Source organism: Lissotriton vulgaris, chromosome 8 (assembly GCF_964263255.1).
Source record: "Lissotriton vulgaris chromosome 8, aLisVul1.2, whole genome shotgun sequence".
Taxonomy (NCBI): Eukaryota; Metazoa; Chordata; class Amphibia; order Caudata; family Salamandridae; genus Lissotriton; species Lissotriton vulgaris.
The window spans coordinates 887,174,581-887,193,003 of record NC_141696.1 but is presented as its reverse complement, the minus strand read 5'-3'; the positions used below and the strand labels follow the sequence as shown (position 1 = coordinate 887,193,003).

At 44.1% G+C, this 18,423-nt stretch overlaps 1 pseudogene; it reads left to right on the top strand.

Annotated features, from left to right (window-relative positions):
- Window positions 1-2,763: 2,763 nt before the first annotated feature.
- Window positions 2,764-9,170, top strand: LOC147698143 (uncharacterized; annotated as a pseudogene).
- The last annotated feature ends 9,253 nt before the right edge of the window (window positions 9,171-18,423 follow it).

Here is an 18,423-nt window from a genome sequence, read left to right as displayed (position 1 = left end):
CCTAGAAACAGAGTCTGGTTTAGGATTTTTAGTGAGTGAGAGGATAAGCTGGGTGTCTGTCGTTGGTGTAGGATACAATGCTGAGCCCATGCTGTCTGACAATTGCGGTGAGGGGGACATGTAGATGTTGAAGAGCAGGGGCTGAGCGAGGATCCTTGGGGTACGCAGCAGTCGATCTCGGTGGGTTTGAGAGGAAGGTAGGGAGTCTGATCCTCTTGGTTCTTCCGGAGAGAAAGGATTGGATCCAGTCGAGGGTGGTTCCCTGTATCCCCGCATCGTGAAGTCTGGCTGCGAGTGTGCAGTGAGACAAAGGCTGTGGAGAGGTCTAGAAGAATGAGGGCCGCGTGTGTCCCTGGTCGAGTAGCATGCGGATGTCGTCAGTGGCAGCGAGCAGGGTGGGCATGGTGCTGGGGTTGCTGCGGAATCCTGCCTGGGAAGTGTCTAGGATGGGGTTCTCTTTGATGAAAGTGGTCAGCTGGGCATTCACGAGTCTCTTGGAGATTTTGGCCACGAAAGGGAGGAGAGAGATGGGCCGGTAGTTTTTCAGGTCAGTAGGGTCGGCCAAGGTTTTCTTTAACCTCCACCCGCTTCCAGTCATCTAGGAAGATACCAGACCTGAAGGAGACGTTGATGATCAGTCCTAGTTCAGGTGAGATGGTGGCAGCGGCCTGTGGAAAATGTGCGGTGGGCAGGAGTAAGTTGGGGATCCTAAGTGGGTTTTCTTCATGGTAGCAGTGATGTGTTCGACTATGGCAGGATTCCAGGTCATGATGGTCGGCTTATCAGCGACTTTGGAGGGGGGGTGTCCGGCATCTGTTTGGTGAAATTGTCACAGAGGGTCTTGATGTTCAGATGGAAGTATCCGCTGAGCTTGTCGCAAAGGTCCTTGGAAGGTGTGACATCCATGGCTTCGCTGGGGTTGGTCACATTGGTCTGCACTTTGTCTCCAATGAAGATTCGTTTGGTGTCTATTATGCGCTGGTGGTTTTCCTTCAGGGCACTCCTGTGGTTGTTCCGTGCTTCCATGTTTTTCTGGTTTCGCCATGTTTTCTCTAGGCGTCTGCAGGAGAGTCTGGCTTTTTTTAGTTCTGTGGTGAACCAGGCAACCTTTAGAGGGTGTTGTTTGGCAGGGTGGTGGAGGGGTGCAAGCTTGTGGGTGCAGCGGGTGATCCAGCTGTAAAATTCTGTAGCTACGGCGTTGGTGTTGATCATGGCACTGTGGGGTCCTGGAGGAGGGTGGTGATGAGATGTTCTTCTGCGACCTTGCTCCAACACCTATGAGGCAGTCACAGAGCAGGCTTGGGTGCGGTGGTGGTGTTAAAGGTGAAATGGACGCAGTGGTGGTCCGTCCAGAGGGGCTGGGTGGTGTGCCGAAGCAGATGTGTGTTCCATCAGCAAAAATAGGCTTGAGGGTGTGTCCAGCTCTGTGAGTGGGCGTATTGACTAGCTGCTTCAGTCCGAGGTTGGCGAGGCTGTTGAGGAGAGTGCTGGAGTTGGGGTCATTGCAGTTTTTGTGGTGGAAGTTAAGGTCCCCGAGTAGAATGTAGTCCGTGAAGGTGATGGTGGTTGTGGCCTGGGTGGGAAGTCCCGGCAGTCTGTAGATGAGGGTGCCGTGTAACGTGGTCCTGGGGCTGGTCTGGATCTGGAAGTGGAGGTGTTCTGCGTTGTTGTATGGGGTCACTCGTGCTGGATGTGGAGAGTCGGAGGGGGTTCTTGTGTGCGATGGTTAGTCCTCCTCCTGGGGGTTGGGGGCAGTCCTTTCTCTGGATCTTGTAGCCATCAGGGATGTCCATGGCGAAGCCGGGCCGAATGTGGCGTCGGTCCAGGTTTCTGTAAAGAAGGAGACGTTGGGCAAGAGGGTGTCGATCAGGTGCCAGATCTTTACAGCATGTTGGTGAAGGGAGTGCACGTTAAGGAGGATGCATGTCAGGGTTTTGGTGGTGCATGTATCTGGCGGTCCTTCGGCGGTAGTGGGGGTATTGATGTTAGTGAAGGATCTGCGGCAGGGTCTGCACGAGAACTGTCCATGGGTGGTGATCAGCGAGACTCTTGCGCAGTCGGTGTGTCTACCGGGACTGAGTGCATGGAGCGTGGTGGAGTTGTATCTGTGGGGCCTGGGAGAACCAGGGTTCCTCGTGCTGATCACAGTCGGGTCGCGAACGGGAAACAGGCGGGCTAGCCTTAGGCGCGGCAGAGGCGTGCCAGTGGTGTGTCCGCTGCACGCTGTGTCCGCTGTACGCTGCTGCCATTAAGTAGGGGAGTGGGCGGGCCTGGAGGTAGGAAGGTGGGGGCTGTGCTGGGGGAGGGGCCGCAGGGGCAGCAGAGGCAGAAAAAATAAAGGTAGAAAAAAGAAAACACTCTGCAACCTAAATATGGTGGGCCTATGCTTGTAAAAAAAGAAATGAAATGCAGCAGTCTGCAGCCATTTTTGTGATGGTATTTTACATGGTGTATCAAGTTCCAACATCACCACCATGCTTAACAGTAACATTGGCCATTTTTTAATGAAAATTCTATGGTATACTATGGATAATATAATAGCAAGATTGTTTACCTGCTTAGAAGCAGTGGCAGCATTGCAATTTAAATAAGTGACAAACACGTGGTTTATTAGAATTGCCTGGCAAGCTGCAGTGAGCTCTAAAAAACAAAATAAGAAAAGGTCAAGGAAATTAATAAAATTGGATCTATAAGAGGAGAAAATGTGAAACTAAAGGTTTGTCCAACGAGTCCTAGAACTGAAGTACCTTCATTTTCAGGCAGATGTCTGCCTGTGATAAGACAAAATGCAGTGTTGGAGCAAAAGAGCCAATGACTGAAGTGAGCTAACCATTTTTTGTACGGTGTATGCTGTAATGGAATGAGGCAGAGTGTATATGGCATCAAACAGACCAATTGCAGAAGAGGGCTGACCCAAAGCCCTTCTATGTGTGTATGCATGTGTGTGTTATATGTGTGTGTATGTTTATGTCTGCATGTTTGTATTTTCTAATGAAGTTTTGATTATAAGTTTCTCACAGAGATCTAATCTAGTCTGGCCCTCCTAAGAGAGTCTAAAAAAGATTATCACCAGGCAAATCGACTGTGTTCGTCAAATGGGATAATGGACTCCAAAACCCTTGCCTACTAAGGTAATTTGTCAGCTTCCATGTAACAAAATACCTGTCTAAAGGCTCTAACAAAGTTTGGAAACAACCTAGCCTTAAAGGTCTATTTGCTTTAACACATGCTTTTCATCATCATCCTCAGTGTATTTTGCCAGTACCAAAAAATGGCATAAAAAGTATTCTATATACAATAAAAGTTTCCTAATATAAAAAATACATAAAAATGTACTTCACGTTAGAGCAGTAACAAATAAGACTACATGAGAAAAGACGTGTACAGCTAAAAATAAGACAGTGAGAGCATGTATAGGAGATCTAGATCTTATTTACATTACGGATACTGTTTCCTCCATTTTATAGCACACTGAAAAAACGAGGCCAGACGACAACACATAAAAGGGTCAGATAATTGCTTTGAAAAGTACAGAGCTGGTGACATCAACTGAATTTAAGGCTACCCATAAGTGGGCGAATATACGTTTTCCTTTCCTCACTGTACAGTCTGCAGAAGAATAGTGAATGAAAATCATTTTGAAATGAACAAACGTCACATGGGCAAGCAGAAAGGGCATCCATAGAGTAAGTGTTAGAAGGAGGCTAACCCAACATAAGAGGAATATAGTACAGGTGAAACCTCAATAAGAGGTATCTATGTTGGGAGTTTATCACAAAAGATAAATACGTAAAATTCATTGTATTTATTCTGGGTACTAGATGGTATTGTTTGACCATAGGCCTGGTGCACTTGGACTCCCATCTCACTCTCCTCTGTTTTCTATCAATAATTCTTTCAATTCAGACCATGACACAGTCGTACATGTGAGCGGGTCGTCAAATTATTTGGACAAATGGAATAGAAGCTGCTCTTAACAAATTGCACCCACTATATTTTACATAAGCCATCTAGTTTCAAGCAGTGTCTCAACATTTCTTGGGTTAGCTTCAACGGTTCCTTTCTCCACACTGAATGCCACAGACGAGGCAGAGCAAAGCAAATCTTATCCGTGATAGAGGGAACGTCCAATTCGGTGTGACAATTACAAAAAGAGGATTGAGGGATGCCTGCGAAACGTTTCCAGAAGCTATCCTCAATTCGCTATAAATGAGATATGGTGGTGATTCCCCATAAGTGGCACTAGATATTGCTTTTTCTTTATATATTTTTTTTATTGTCTCTATTTGTTTAGACCCAAGCTTTTTTATAAATTTAAAAAGGGCCTCTATGTTTTTTTCTGTTAGGAGCCCTCTGTTGGCTGCCATGTTTTGCCACATGTTTTTCGAGTCAAATAGTATCCCCAAATAACAGAATGTATCCACCACCTCCAATTTTCTCCCTTCTATGTTCCATCTAGGCAGTTTTTTAGGTCTCTCTCCTGCCACAAGCACAAATGACTTGGATTCATTTACTCAAAGATCTAAATTCTTCATGAATCTTGTATATGTCTCTTTCAGAGTATGTAGTGCATAGAAGGTCTGTGCCAACAGCACTGCGTCGTCTGCATAGAGAAGTAACGGCACTGAGATGGAATTAATGAAAGGGATGTCCCTAGAAGACTCAGCCAAATCAGTTTCCACACCATTAGTATATAATGAGAATAAGCCTCCATTAGCAGCAGTGTATTTGGCAGTCAACAGGTTTCGGTTACACTGGCTGACAGTCCCTTTACCCTTTATGAAGCCACACTGAGTTTGAGTTAGTATGTTCCTTTCTTGGGCCCAAACCTCTAGCCTATTTAAAAGTGAATGACCGATTAGTTTTGCTGTGCTATCTAAGAGTAATATTGGTCTATAATGTCTCGGGATAGTCTTATCCCCTTTTTATAAATCGAGATAATGACTGTCTTTTTCCTGGAGGAAGGACACCTGTTAGGGTTATAATATTAAAAGCATTAGTGAGTAGTGGGACACAAAGCTCCTGGTTAGTTAAAAAGAAATCTACTGATACCCCATTTGGGCAGGCTGCCTAGATTTACTACATTGATTCAGAACATGTTTTATTTCATCCAGGTTGAAGAATAGTTTATCTTCAAATGGGGGCATCAAAAACCCTGATGACAATAAAGGACCCTCCCTTGGATTCCCAAAAACCTCTTCAGAGTGGGTCACCAAAACCTCCCAAGTAACATGCAGATCAACGTGATCTCAAAATCATCTTTGAGGAATGGGGCTTTCAAATACGCCAAAACTCCATTTGCTTTAACACAATATTTTCATTATAAACATGGACACCTACTGCCTTTGTCATAACATTTCATAGTAAAGAGATTGGCCTTGTGGTTCTGAAAATTTTGGACCCTGCTATATGTGGTACCGAAGCCCAACACTCGCTTCAGAAAATATCATCATACCATGACGATTTTGGTATTGGCAGACCGGTAATGATTAGGACATTATTACTGTGCATTTGCGTCACGATTGAGTGACGGGAACACCCCTAAATCGTACTTCCTGTCTTGAACCCTCGGGTTCCATTTTGTGAACGGCATCCATCTTGTGGTTGCCCTTACATAGTCAATTGACCCAGGCCGAATTCAAGCTGAAAGGACACGTCCACCTTTCCTGACTCCTCTGTGACCTGGGTGAGCTGCCTCCACTGCCTCAAGCCAAACCTGTTCGGGCAGTCCCCAACCCAGTGGCCGAGCAAGATTAGCATCAAGGCACAACATGTCATAAACCATTTACCGCATACAAACCACACTTTATCATACACACACCTGTCCCTGTTTCTTCTTTATGGCTAGTTTTACAAGGAGGAGGTGCCCGATTTTATTGGGGTTTCATCGATATCTGATGAAAGTTCTGGGCCTGGCCAGGTAATTTATCACGAACTGGACAAACGAAAATATGGGCTTGCCATCCTGACTTTGCTTTTTCTTTATTGTGAAAATATGTTTATGGTCGAATTGTAAAACCAAGTATTTTTGCCTGAAGTGTAATATCATGTATAAAAAGAGAAGGCCGGCTCTGTAAAAACTAGCAGTCTCCTGAGAATACACACACCGTGTTGTTGTACTTCTAGGATGCCTGTTACTTGGTTGCAGCCAATAAATTCAATCTTTGACTTCACCTAGAAGACTTGTGTTTCTGTGGTCTGAATCAGGAAAGTACCCAAGGTCATTGGGTGTTGCCCTGACACCGCTGGGTTACCGGGTCAGTACCGGTTCTGAAAAACCCAGTACCTCAATTGGCGCCCCACGTGGGGCGGTATCAGCTGTACCAGTCCAAGCCAGATGTTCGTGAGGAGCTTCGTGTGAAAATTCCGGAGGACGGCCAGCCACTTCAGCGACCCCTGTATGTCGACGTGGTTCCGAAGGTCTTTGCTGCGAGGTTCCCCGCGTCCCGACGGCTACGAAGGACTGATGCCCTGACTATCGCCCTGATTTGGACCCTTGATGTTTGGTAGAGCGAAACGTTAGACGAGTCTTCTGGTGACGTCATCAATAACTCAGTTAAGTATAAGTGGAGCATCTCCCTGTCGTTAGTTTGTTTGGTGTCCCATTTGTGGGACCGCTTCGATTTGGAACTTGCAAGCGCCAAAGCCGAAGGACTCGTGTATTCACGAGAAATATCGTAATCGATAATCCTTTGAAGTTTGAAGCTAGACTAGAGAGCGAAGATACCTGGTCTTAGCAGACTTGGAAATTTGTTTTGTCTTGGTTGTAAAGATAGGGACTCCCGACTGGAGGACTCGAGTCCGGTTCCTCCGATTGGAACTCCAACCTATGAATTATATGTGAAACATGGGGTAGGCCCCATCACATACAATGAAGTATGGATAAAATACACCAGAAAAGACGGTGTTTTAAAATGGCCCCAATATGGTAGTTTTGATACGGAAATCCTAGATAATCTTGAAGTTAAACTTTTTAAGAAGAAAGCCCTGCCGGCAATGTTTGACTCTTTCCGCCTGTGGCGTAAGGAGGCTAAACAGAAGGAAATTAAATTAGCGAAGAAAAATAAGAGAAAAAGGGGTATCTCAATAATGCAAGCTGCTATGCAGTATAAAGACAATGAAGAAGAACAGATGAGTGAGCAGTTACACAGGCAACGTAAAATGGTAATAGATAAATGCTACCCAGTTTTGCCGCCTCTTCAGCTAGAAGCAGCAAAAGAGCTTAAAAAAGATCCCCTAATGTCGCATTTGTTAAGTTCACCACCCCCCTATGCGCAAAATGCTACAGCATCTCCACAACCTTTAGTTGTGTAACCCATGGTTGTTATACATCCTGTTCCTCCACAGCACCCACCAGCTACTCTTCAGCTGGCTCCTATTCCTCCGGTGCAGCCTTCCCAAGGGTCACCGGCCTTTACACCTGCTCTTCCTATACTTCCTGCAACTTTAACTCCTGTATCGACTACCACTCCTGGTACTCTTCCTCCCACTGCCTCTGCATCTGCCTCATCTCACCCTGCATTCCCACTTGTCTGTTCATCGACTTCTCCGTCTGTCCGCCAGAGAGTGGCAAGCACTGTTTCTAGTCTTCTATATCCTTTGTATGGAGCGGCAGGCCCGACTAATACCCCTGAACACAAACAGTTGCGTAGCCACCTGCCTGATTCTAGGGAGAAAGAAGTATTGGATCGTTTGGCACATAGATGGGTGACTAACCCGACAAAATATGATCTAGAATCTGTTATGGATGTTTTCCATCAGTGGGAAGCATCAAAGCAGAGGTACGTTTTCGAGAAAATGTGTGTTTTTCTATGCGAAGATTTAGAAGAGAATGATTTGGACTCTAGTCCGCCTGAGTTGAGCCATGTACGGTTCGAATTTTCAAAAGGCACAATTGTGGGTTCAGATGTTGGGAAAGCTGTTGCGACATTGTTATCCCTTAGAACTGAAGGTGTTTCCAAGTCGTTGTTTGATTATGATTCTTCTACCAAGAAGAAAGGAAGATAATATCCCATGAGAGAGGTTCCCCCGTTTGGAGGGAAGGGGACGCGAATGCCGTTCCCGCCGTTTTGCCACATTTTCAGCGTGTGTGGGTACATGTCCCATGGAAACGAGCTGAAGTTTTAGCCCTCAAGCAGACATTGCCCGATCCCCGCAAAAATCCTGCAGGGTATTACAAAGAATTATCACAGTCTGCTGGCTCCTGTATCATGAATTTAGCTGATATCGATATGTTATTTGGGAATGTTGTTCCACAGCCTTTATGGGGAAAGATTCGTCATAAGGATCATGATCAAGAGCTAGGCGACACATGGGCAAATATTACTGCTGCTGATACTAGACAAGTTGGTGGTGCTAAACCTGAGCCTTTAGTAGCAGAACTCCCTGGTAGAATTATTACATATATGAAGACTTTGATGCCCGAATTGCGTGTAAATTGGGATAAGTTGTCTGCGTGTAAGCAAAAGAAAGATGAAACAGTGTCTGATTTCTTCACCAGGTTTGAAGAAACGTTTGTCGACCACAGTGGTCAAGACATGAGTACAGAAGGTGGTCAGCGGCTGTTCGTTGATAAATTTGTACACAACCTACTTCCAGAGTTGTGTAAAAAGTTGAAGGATTCAGAGAGTTCGTGGGCAGTTTCTTCTTCAGCACAGATATTGGCTACTGCACAATATTATGAAAATAGAGACAAAGATGAGAAAGATAGAGCAGAAAAAAAAACTAAAGAGTTAAAAACGAAGGTCCTTTTACAGCAAGCATACCCGCCACGTGGTGGTAGTGGCCAGGATAATGTTGGTCAAAATAACTATCAGAATAATTATCAGCAACCTCAACGGTTTCAAAAGACAAGAGTAGAGTATACTCAGCCACGCGTTCCTGTAGGTCCCAATCAGTGTTCGTACTGCAAGGAAGAAGGTCATTTTAAATATAGTTGCCCTATCTTGTTACAGCGCGCAAATGGTGTGTCAAACACAAGAGGTAGAGGTGTTCAGCAAACACCTAGAGGTAGAGGACGTGGAAACGTCCCTCAGAATGCACGCTCCTTTCCACCTCAAAATTCCATGAATAGGTTTGATCAGCAGAATAACGCATCTGGTAGAGCAGCTCAGTACTACGCTGATGATTACTATGCAGAAGATGAGTATATGGAAGGTAATGATTGCTAGGACAGCCATGGACAAAGAGAGGGAGTTGTTTCAGTTCCAGTAGATCAGAGTGGACCATACATTGAGGTGATTACATCAGGTGTATCAGAACCTTTTCTGTTGGATACTGGTTCTACAAAGAGTTCTATGATGCACTCAAAACTCCCTGGCGCACCTTTGTCTTGCGAAATGAATGTTTCGGTAGGTTTTTCTGGCGCCCCGGTTAGGAACCCGATTTCATGTCCTATGTCCCTGTCCGTTAGTCCTTGTGAATTCGAAGCACCCCTTATTCTGACAACAGGTTGTGGTGAGAACTTGTTGGTATTGGACCTGTTAAAAAGATTGTATGCGACTTTGTATTGTTCTCCTTCGGGAGTACAACTTACACTAGGTAAGAAAGGGGTTTCTCCAATGTATTTGTTTAGGGATAAAATTCCGACAGAATTGCTGTCTCTCCCTGATATACTTTGGGCTACTGGTCCTAACAATGTGGGTCTCTTAGAAATACCACCATATGTTGTGACATTAAAAGCTAATGTTAGGATGCCACGAATCCCCCAATACAAAATTTCTAGTGAAGGAGAAAAAGCGTTGTTAGCGATCATTTACGATCTTATTGAGAAAGATGTGATTGAAGAGACAAGAGGAAATGTTTGCAATAGTCCTATTCTGCCTGTGTTGAAAAGAACCGACCCCTCTCAGCCACCTGTGTACAGATTTGTGATTGACCTTAGAGAGGTGAATAAAATAGTAGTGCCACAATTTCCAGTTGTTCCTGACATTACTGCCCTATTGACTATAATCCTAGCCTCTGCAACCTGGTTTTCGGTAATTGACTTGAAGAATGCTTTCTTCAGCATCCCAATTGCTGAAGAAAGTAGGGATATTTTTGGCTTCAGTTTAGAAGGATTAAGCTTCCGCTTTAAACGCGCTCCCCAGGGCTACTGTGAAAGTCCATCAATATATAGTCAAGCTCTAAAAACACAGCTTGATACGATTGTTTTACCAGAAGGCGCTACACTAATTCAGTATGTTGATGACTTGCTTATTGCTGCAGATTTTGAGGAAATATGTAAAGAAGCCACGTTGTCATTGTTGCGTCATTTGGGTGATCTGCATCATAAAGTGTCCCTGTCTAAACTACAATATTGCCGACAAGAAGTGACCTACTTAGGTCATCTCTTATCGAAGGAAGGAAGGAAACTGACCCCAGAAAGAATCCAGGCAATAGCAAAATTAAGTGTGCCGAGAACACAGAGAGAAGTGCGTGCTTTCTTGGGTATTACATCGTACTGTAGACAGTGGATTCAAAATTTTTCTTTACTGGCCAAACCATTGGTGGCATTAACATGTAAAGGTACACCCAATCCTGGGCCTTGGTCTGAAGAGTGTCAGAAAAGTTTTTCTGAATTACGCACAGCATTATGTTCGGCTCCTGTGTTGGGTACCCCCGACTACAGTAAGCCCTTTACATTGTATGTCCATGAGCGAGAAGGTTGTGCATTATCAGTGTTGACACAGTTGTTTGGAGACAAGCAGCGTCCATGTGCATATTTTTCGTCGACTTTGGATCCAGTACCTAAAGCATTGCCAAGTTGTTTAAGAGCAACAGCAGCAGCAGCTGTTTTGATTCGACAGTCCGCTGGTTTAGTGATGAATAACACGTTAGTGGTCATGGTTCCACATGCAGTGGACACATTATTGAACAGAACCAAGACACAGCACTTAACTAGTGCTCGATTGTCAGGTTACGAACTAACTTTGCGAGCCATGTGCACATCAAAAGATGCAGCACACTAAACCTATAAAATAATCAATTGTGGGAATGGACACTGGAATCTACAATAACCATTGGTTATTCTTTGACAACCCTCAAAGACGCTGATTGATTCTGATGTAAATTGTGCGGTATATCTTTTCGTCCGCCCCTTGTCAAGCGTCAGGGCATAGTCATTGGGTTGTCAAATAACGTGCTATATGCCTGCCTCACCAGAGGCAACCTCAAGTTAGTGTAGGAGTGTCCAGAGATTGGGGGACAGATCTCAGGAGGTAGTGGGTAGAAAAAATGTTTAAAAAACGGTGATTCCCCAGATACAAAATGTATTAAAGAAAAAAGATGAGTACCGTTGGTTAAAAAAATGTTGTTATATTGAGTAATCGAGTTAACAGATTACCATATTACTCTTAAAGACAGGTCGACATGTTTCAGCTCACCTAGGGCCAGAAGGTCTACGGAGCTTTCGTCAGGACAAAAACAAAAAAAACAGGACAAAGAAAATGGGTTGGAAAGTACTCACACAACTTGTGTAGTTTTCATGGATTTGTACGAAGATCTCATATTGAGATTCCTGTGATATGGGAACAAAACAATAATACAAAAGAACGTTTACATGAAATAATGGCATATAGCGCGCTTGCACAGCTTAAGGCTTCAAGCTAGGAGAGAAGAACAGTAGTTCTTCAAGTAACGTGCACCTATTGCGGGCACTGAAGGGGGGCGGGGGTCTAGAAGAGTAGAACGCAAGGAGGTTCAGTTCACTGGAGTTAAGGACAATCGTAAAGGTAGGTAGGTAGTGTGCAGCAACAAGTTTTTAAGTTTAAGGAAGGTCACAGGTTTCAACAGGCCTAAGGTAGAGCGCTACGGGAAAGGTAGTGCTAAAGTAGCAATACCTCACATACCTTCGTAAATAGTTAATTTCTCCACATCAGGTTGCAATAGAGTCGCTAATAACGAGGTCTTTGCTACAAAGATGAAATAAATAAAAAGTTTTTAAAGGTTAGAGCCTCACGGTGTATACTAGTACCAAAGGTCTAGAGGTGTTTGTTAACCGAGCTAGCCGCCATTCTTACCCGCGTGTAGGAGAGTATTTGCTCCTAGTGCTGACTCTGCCCCTGGAAAGTAAGGAGGATCTACTTAGGTCACTATTTATAGCGGAAAATAGAAAAGGGGTTACCAGGTAGAATTGACCTACTTAAAGATGGTGGGTGTGCGGGAATAGGTAGTGCACTCATTAGTATACGATTGAATGTAAACATATATGAAACCTGTGTTTAGGGAACGGAGGAACAGTTTCTACTGGAGAGATTCGTATTGGTCGATGTTACATACGGATTCCCTAGGATCAAGTTTCTCAGGGGATACTCTTTTCAGTGATCAAAAAGGAGTTTAAGAGAACAGATTAGGAGAACTGGTGCCAAGGAATATTGTCATTCAACCCCGATATATGGGTTTTGAGGCGATTGACCCATCGCTGTTCCTTTTCGAAAAGGATCTGTTCAGCATTTTGGTTTTTGTCATGGAGCATCTCAAGGATTGTCCAGCTCAGGTCATCGCATGTGTGTCCAGCCTCCACAAAATGTGTACAGAGTTTCGTGGTATTTTTCTTCAGTCTCACATTGCTTCTGTGCTCACCTATGCGTATTTTAACTTTTCTGCAGGTCATGCCCACGTATTTCAGTTGGCAGGGACATGTGACCAGGTACACCACATGTGTTGAATTGCAATTCGTGTGTGATCTTTGGGTCCAGATGAAGTCATCGGTCAGCTGTAATGTCTTAGTGGTCTTGGTAAGTTTGCACACGCCACAGGTACCACAGGGAAAATGCCCTGTTACGGGGGCCATGTTGACATTTCTGATGGTCGACACGGTGGAATTTTTCTTCTTTGGGCGAGTGTGCACCAGCACATCCCTCAGATTCTTTGTTCTTTTATTCGCGAATCTGGGTTTTGGCCAATTGAACGTTCCTGAAGTTACTATTCTCCAGTTTTTCCTTATCAACTTTTGTACTTCGTAACTTGCTGGGCAGTAAGTTGTGACGCAGGTGACCAGATCTTTTATTGGTTCTTTGTCATGCATCTGTAGCAGGCATTCACTTGGTTGGTTCTTGGCTCTCTTTCTGCATTTTGCAATCACCCGAGGCGTATAGTCTCTTGCTCGCAGTTTTTTACTCAGGACTGTGGCTTGTTCTTTATAGTCACATTCTTTGCTGCAATTGCGTTTATGCCGGAGAAATTGACTGTATGGAAGATTGTCTCTGAGTGGACGAGGGTGGTAGCTCTGATAAGACAATAGACTATTTTTGGCCGTTGGTTTTGTGTAAGTCTTAGTCTCAAGTTTACCGTTTTCTGCGAAGATGGTCAAATCAAGAAAGTCAATACTCGTGTTGCTGGCGGTGAAGGTGAATTTGAGCCAGCGATCTCTCCTATTCAACCATTCTATGAATGTAGTTAGGTCTTGTTTAGTTTCCCAGATCAACAGGATGTCGTCGATGTATCATTTCCAGTATTTGATACTGGAAACGTACGGGTTCTCGTTGTTTAGGACAAACTTCTGTTCGAATTGGCTGACGTATAATCCTGCTACTGATGGCGCAAAAGCGCTGCCCATGGATGTCCCGTGGCACTGTAGGAAGAGGAGTCCATTGTATTCAAAATAGTTCTCTTTCAAGGCTAGCCTACAGCATTCTAGGACAAAATGACGGGGAGTCCGGTGGGACCATTCTTCTTGAAAGAGTAGATCTTCAAGCATTTGCATAGTGTCATCTTGTGGTAAGCTCGTGTACAGTGATTCGACATCTAGTCCTACTAGGATTATGCTCAGCGGGTCGAATTCTTTATCTGCAATCTGTATCAGCAAATCGCGGGTGTCTTTGAGGTATGTCGGGGTTTTCTGGACGATCGGTTTAAGATATTCATCTGCAAATTTTGAGAGAGGTTCGAGGAGCGAGCCAATCCCCGACACAATTGGGCGACCTGGCGGTGGTAACTTGTTTTTATGAGTTTTAGGAAGCGAGCAGAAAAATTGTATTTTCGGTACCCTTGGGGTCAAAAAATCAGCTTCTTTTTTGGATATCCATCCGTTTACTTCTGCCTCATGAATAATTATTGCGATGGTGTTTGTAAGTCTTGCGGTTGGGTCAGAATCCAGTCTTCTGTAGAAAGTTTCATCGGATAATAGAGCAAGGCATTGCTGGTTATATCCTTCCTTTGTAAGGATCACTACCCCACCACCCTTGCCCGCTGGTTTGATAATTATATCATCATTATCTCTTTGCTCCTCGAGGGCTCGTCTTTCTTTTTTGGTAAGATTTTGGAAGGGTTTTTTCTTTTTGTCAAGATTGCCTATTCCTTTCAAAATGGCCTGCTCGAAAGCTAGTATTTCGATAGGGACATTGTTTGTGGGGGGTAAGAATTTAGATTTCCTCCTTAACATAGTGTCTCCTTCATTGGTAGACTGGGGCGATCCGTCAAAGAATGCTTTGAGTTTTAATGTCCTACAGAATTCAGACAATTCACATTTGAGTTTAAAGGGATCCAACGTGGGGGTCGGGACGAAACCAAGACCTTTGTTCAGGACTATAGTTTGTTTTTTGGACAGAATGGTATCTGTTAGGTTCACTATTAGTGATTCTTCTTGTTCTGTTCCGTCAGTGCTGATGACATGCTGCGGGTTTGTACATTGGGAGGACGATCCTGCCATGTTATGTTTTTCTTTTTGCCTCTTGGTTGATTTTGGCCTCTCCCTAAAAAAGGCTGCGCTGATTGATGTGGTAGAATCTGGTTATGTAACATTTGGTTCCCCATTTGTTGTTATTGGTCACCCCCCTGGGTGTAGGGGTTCATGGGGTTCATCCAGCCTCCGTATGGGGGCATGAAAGGTTGGAAGAAGGGCATTGGGTTTCCCGGAAAGAATGGTGTTCTATGCCATCTGTTACCTCTATTTCCACGTCGTGGGCCTCTAAACCTCGAGTTGTTACGTCCCCTCCTCGACATTTGTTGGTCCGGATTTCCCTCTGAGCCATCTGAAGCCCCCCTGCAGAGTCTGTATCTGAGGTGATCTCAATGACAGTATAATCTTCCTTGGAGTAGGGATGCATACGTTCTTGACTGAATTTTTTGAGATCTTTTGCTAGTTTCTGTAGTTTGTTTTGCATCAGGAACTGCTGAGTTTCGTCCATTTCTTTGTTGATCTTGTCTAATCTTTTTTTGTAGACTTGTGGGTTGATGCGTAACGCGTCTGATAGTCTTTTGGCTGTCTTGACTATGAGCACTAGATAGTCCAAGGTACACTTCCAGGATATGGAGGACCAGTCTCTGCGGAATGCTAAATCGTGTAGGAAGATTCTTGGTGCATTAGATATCCATAGGCCTCTCGGTGCTGATTTGGTTCTCAAATATTCGGTCATGATAATACCATGTATTGCAGTTCTTATCTGTTCTCTCTTCTTATTTGTTAGGGTATCCCATTCGTCTGTTTGTGCAATAGCTTGTGTAAAATCTGCATTTTGTAGTAAGGACTGTGCTGCTAGAATTTCATCTATGTCGCTACCAGTGAAGCTGAGACCAACATTGTCCTCCATCATTCAAGACTCGTAATCCCAATAAAGAAAGAAAAGAAATACACCTCAATGCTAGCAGGATAGTGAGCAAGGGTGTTGTAATCCCGCAGCTGTGCGCTGCTTAAAGGCTTTCATCAAAAGGGAGGGAAGAGGAATTGAGGTCCATTCAGTTCCCCTGGGTAGATCATGAAATAATCAATTGTGGGAATGGACACTGGTATCTACAATAAACATTGGTTATTCTTTGACAACCCTCATAGAAGCTGATTGATTCTGATGTAAATTGTGCGGTATATCTTTTCGTCCGCCCCTTGTCAAGCGTCAGGGCATAGTCATTGGGTTGTCAAATAATGTGCTATATGCCTGCCTCACCAGAGGCAACCTCAAGTTAGTGTAGAAGTGTCCAGAGATTGGGGGACAGATCTCAGGAGGTAGTGGGTAGAAAAAACATTTAAAAAACGGTGACTCCCCAGATACAAAATTTATTAAAGAAAAAAGGTGAGTACCGTTGGTTAAAAAAAATGTGTTATATTGAGTAATCGAGTTACCAGATTACCATATTACTCTTAAAGACAGGTCGACATGTTTCAGCTCACCTAGGGCCAGAAGGTCTACGGAGCTTTCGTCAGGACAAAAACAAAAAAAACAGGACAAAGAAAATGGGTTGGAAAGTACTCACACAACTTGTGTAGTTTTCATGGATTTGTACGAAGATCTCATATTGAGATTCCTGTGGTATGGGAACAAAACGATAATACAAAAGAACGTTTACATGAAATAATGGCATATAGCGCGCTTGCGCAGCTTAAGGCTTCAAGCTAGGAGAGAAGAACAGTAGTTCTTCAAGTAACGTGCACCTATTGCGGGCACTGAAGGGGGACGGGGTCTAGAAGAGTAGAACGCAAGGAGGTTCAGTTCACTGGAGTTAAGGACAATCGTAAAGGTAGGTAGGTAGTGCGCAGCAACAAGTTTTTAAGTTTAAGGAAGGTCACAGGTTTCAACAGGTCTAAGGTAGAGCACTACGGGAAAGGTAGTGCTAAAGTAGCAATATCTCACATACCTTCGTACATAGTTAATTTCTCCACATCAGGTTGCAATAGAGTCGCTAATAACGAGGTCTTTGCTACAAAGATGAAATAAATAAAAAGTTTTTAAAGGTTAGAGCCTCACGGTGTATACTAGTACCAAAGGTCTAGAGGTGTTTGTTAACCGAGCTAGCCGCCATTCTTACACGCGTGTAGGAGAGTATTTGCTCCTAGTGCTGACTCTGCCCCTGGAAAGTAAGGAGGATCTACTGAGGTCACTATTTATAGCGGAAAATAGAAAAGGGGTTACCAGGTAGAATTGACCTACTTAAAGATGGTGGGTCTTCGGGGGTAGGTAGTGCACTCATTAGTATACGATTGAATGTAAACATATATGAAACCTGTGTTTAGGGAACGGAGGAACAGTTTCTACTGGAGAGATTCGTATTGGTCGATGTTACATACGGATTCTCTAGGATCAAGTTTCTCAGGGGATACTCTTTTCAGTGATCAAAAAGGAGTTTAAGAGAACAGATTAGGAGAACTGGTGCCAAGGAATATTGTCATTCAACCCCGATATATGGGTTTTGAGGCGATTGACCCATCGCTGGTTCTTTTCGAAAAGGATCTGTTCAGCATTTTGGTTTTTGTCATGGAGCATCTCAAGGATTGTCCAGTTCAGGTCATCGCATGTGTGTCCAGCCTCCACAAAATGTGTACAGAGTTTCGTGGTATTTTTCTTCAGTCTCACATTGCTTCTGTGCTCACCTATGCGTATTTTAACTATTCTGCAGACACCCGCGATTTGCTGATACAGATTGCAGATAAAGAATTCGACCCGCTGAGCATGATCTAGTAGGACTAGATGTCGAATCACTGTACACGAGCTTACCACAAGATGACACTATGCAAATGCTTGAAGATCTACTCTTTCAAGAAGAATGGTCCCACCGGACTCCCCGTCATTTTGTCCTAGAATGCTGTAGGCTAGCCTTGAAAGAGAACTATTTTTGAATACAATGGACTCCTCTTCCTATAGTGCCACGGCACATCCATGGGCAGCGCTTTTGCGCCATCAGTAGCAGGATTATACGTCAGCCAATTCGAACAGAAGTTTGTCCTAAACAACGAGAACCCGTACGTTTCCAGTATCAAATACTGGAAACGATACATCGACGACATCCTGTTGATCTGGGAAACTAAACAAGACCTAACTACATTCATAGAATGGTTGAATAGGAGAGATCGCTGGCTCAAATTCACCTTCACCGTCAGCAACACGAGCATTGACTTTCTTGATTTGACCATCTTCGCAGAAAACTGTAAACTTGAGACTAAGACTTACACAAAACCAACGGCCAAAAATAGTCTATTGTCTTATCAGAGCTACCACCCTCGTCCACTGAGAGACAATCTTCCATACAGTCAATTTCTCCGGCATAAACGCAATTGCAGCAAAGGGTATGACTATAAAGAACAAGCCACAGTCCTGAGTAAAAAACTGCGAGCAAGAGACTATATGCCTCGGGTGATTGCAAAATGCAGAAAGAGAGCCAAGAACCAACCACGAGAATGCCTGCTACAGATGCATGACAAAGAACCAATAAAAGATCTGGTCACCTGCGTCACAACTTACTGCCCAGCAAGTTACGAAGTACAAAAGTTGATAAGGAAAAACTGGAGAATAGTAACTTCAGGAACGTTCAATTGGCCGAAACCCAGATTCGGGAATAAAAGAACAAAGAATCTGAGGGATGTGCTGGTGCACACTCGCCCAAAGAAGAAAAATTCCACTGTGTCGACCATCAGAAATGTCAACATGGCCCCCGTAACAGGGCATTTTCCCTGTGGTACCTGTGGCGTGTGCAAACTTACCAAGACCACTAAGACATTACAGCTGACCGATGACT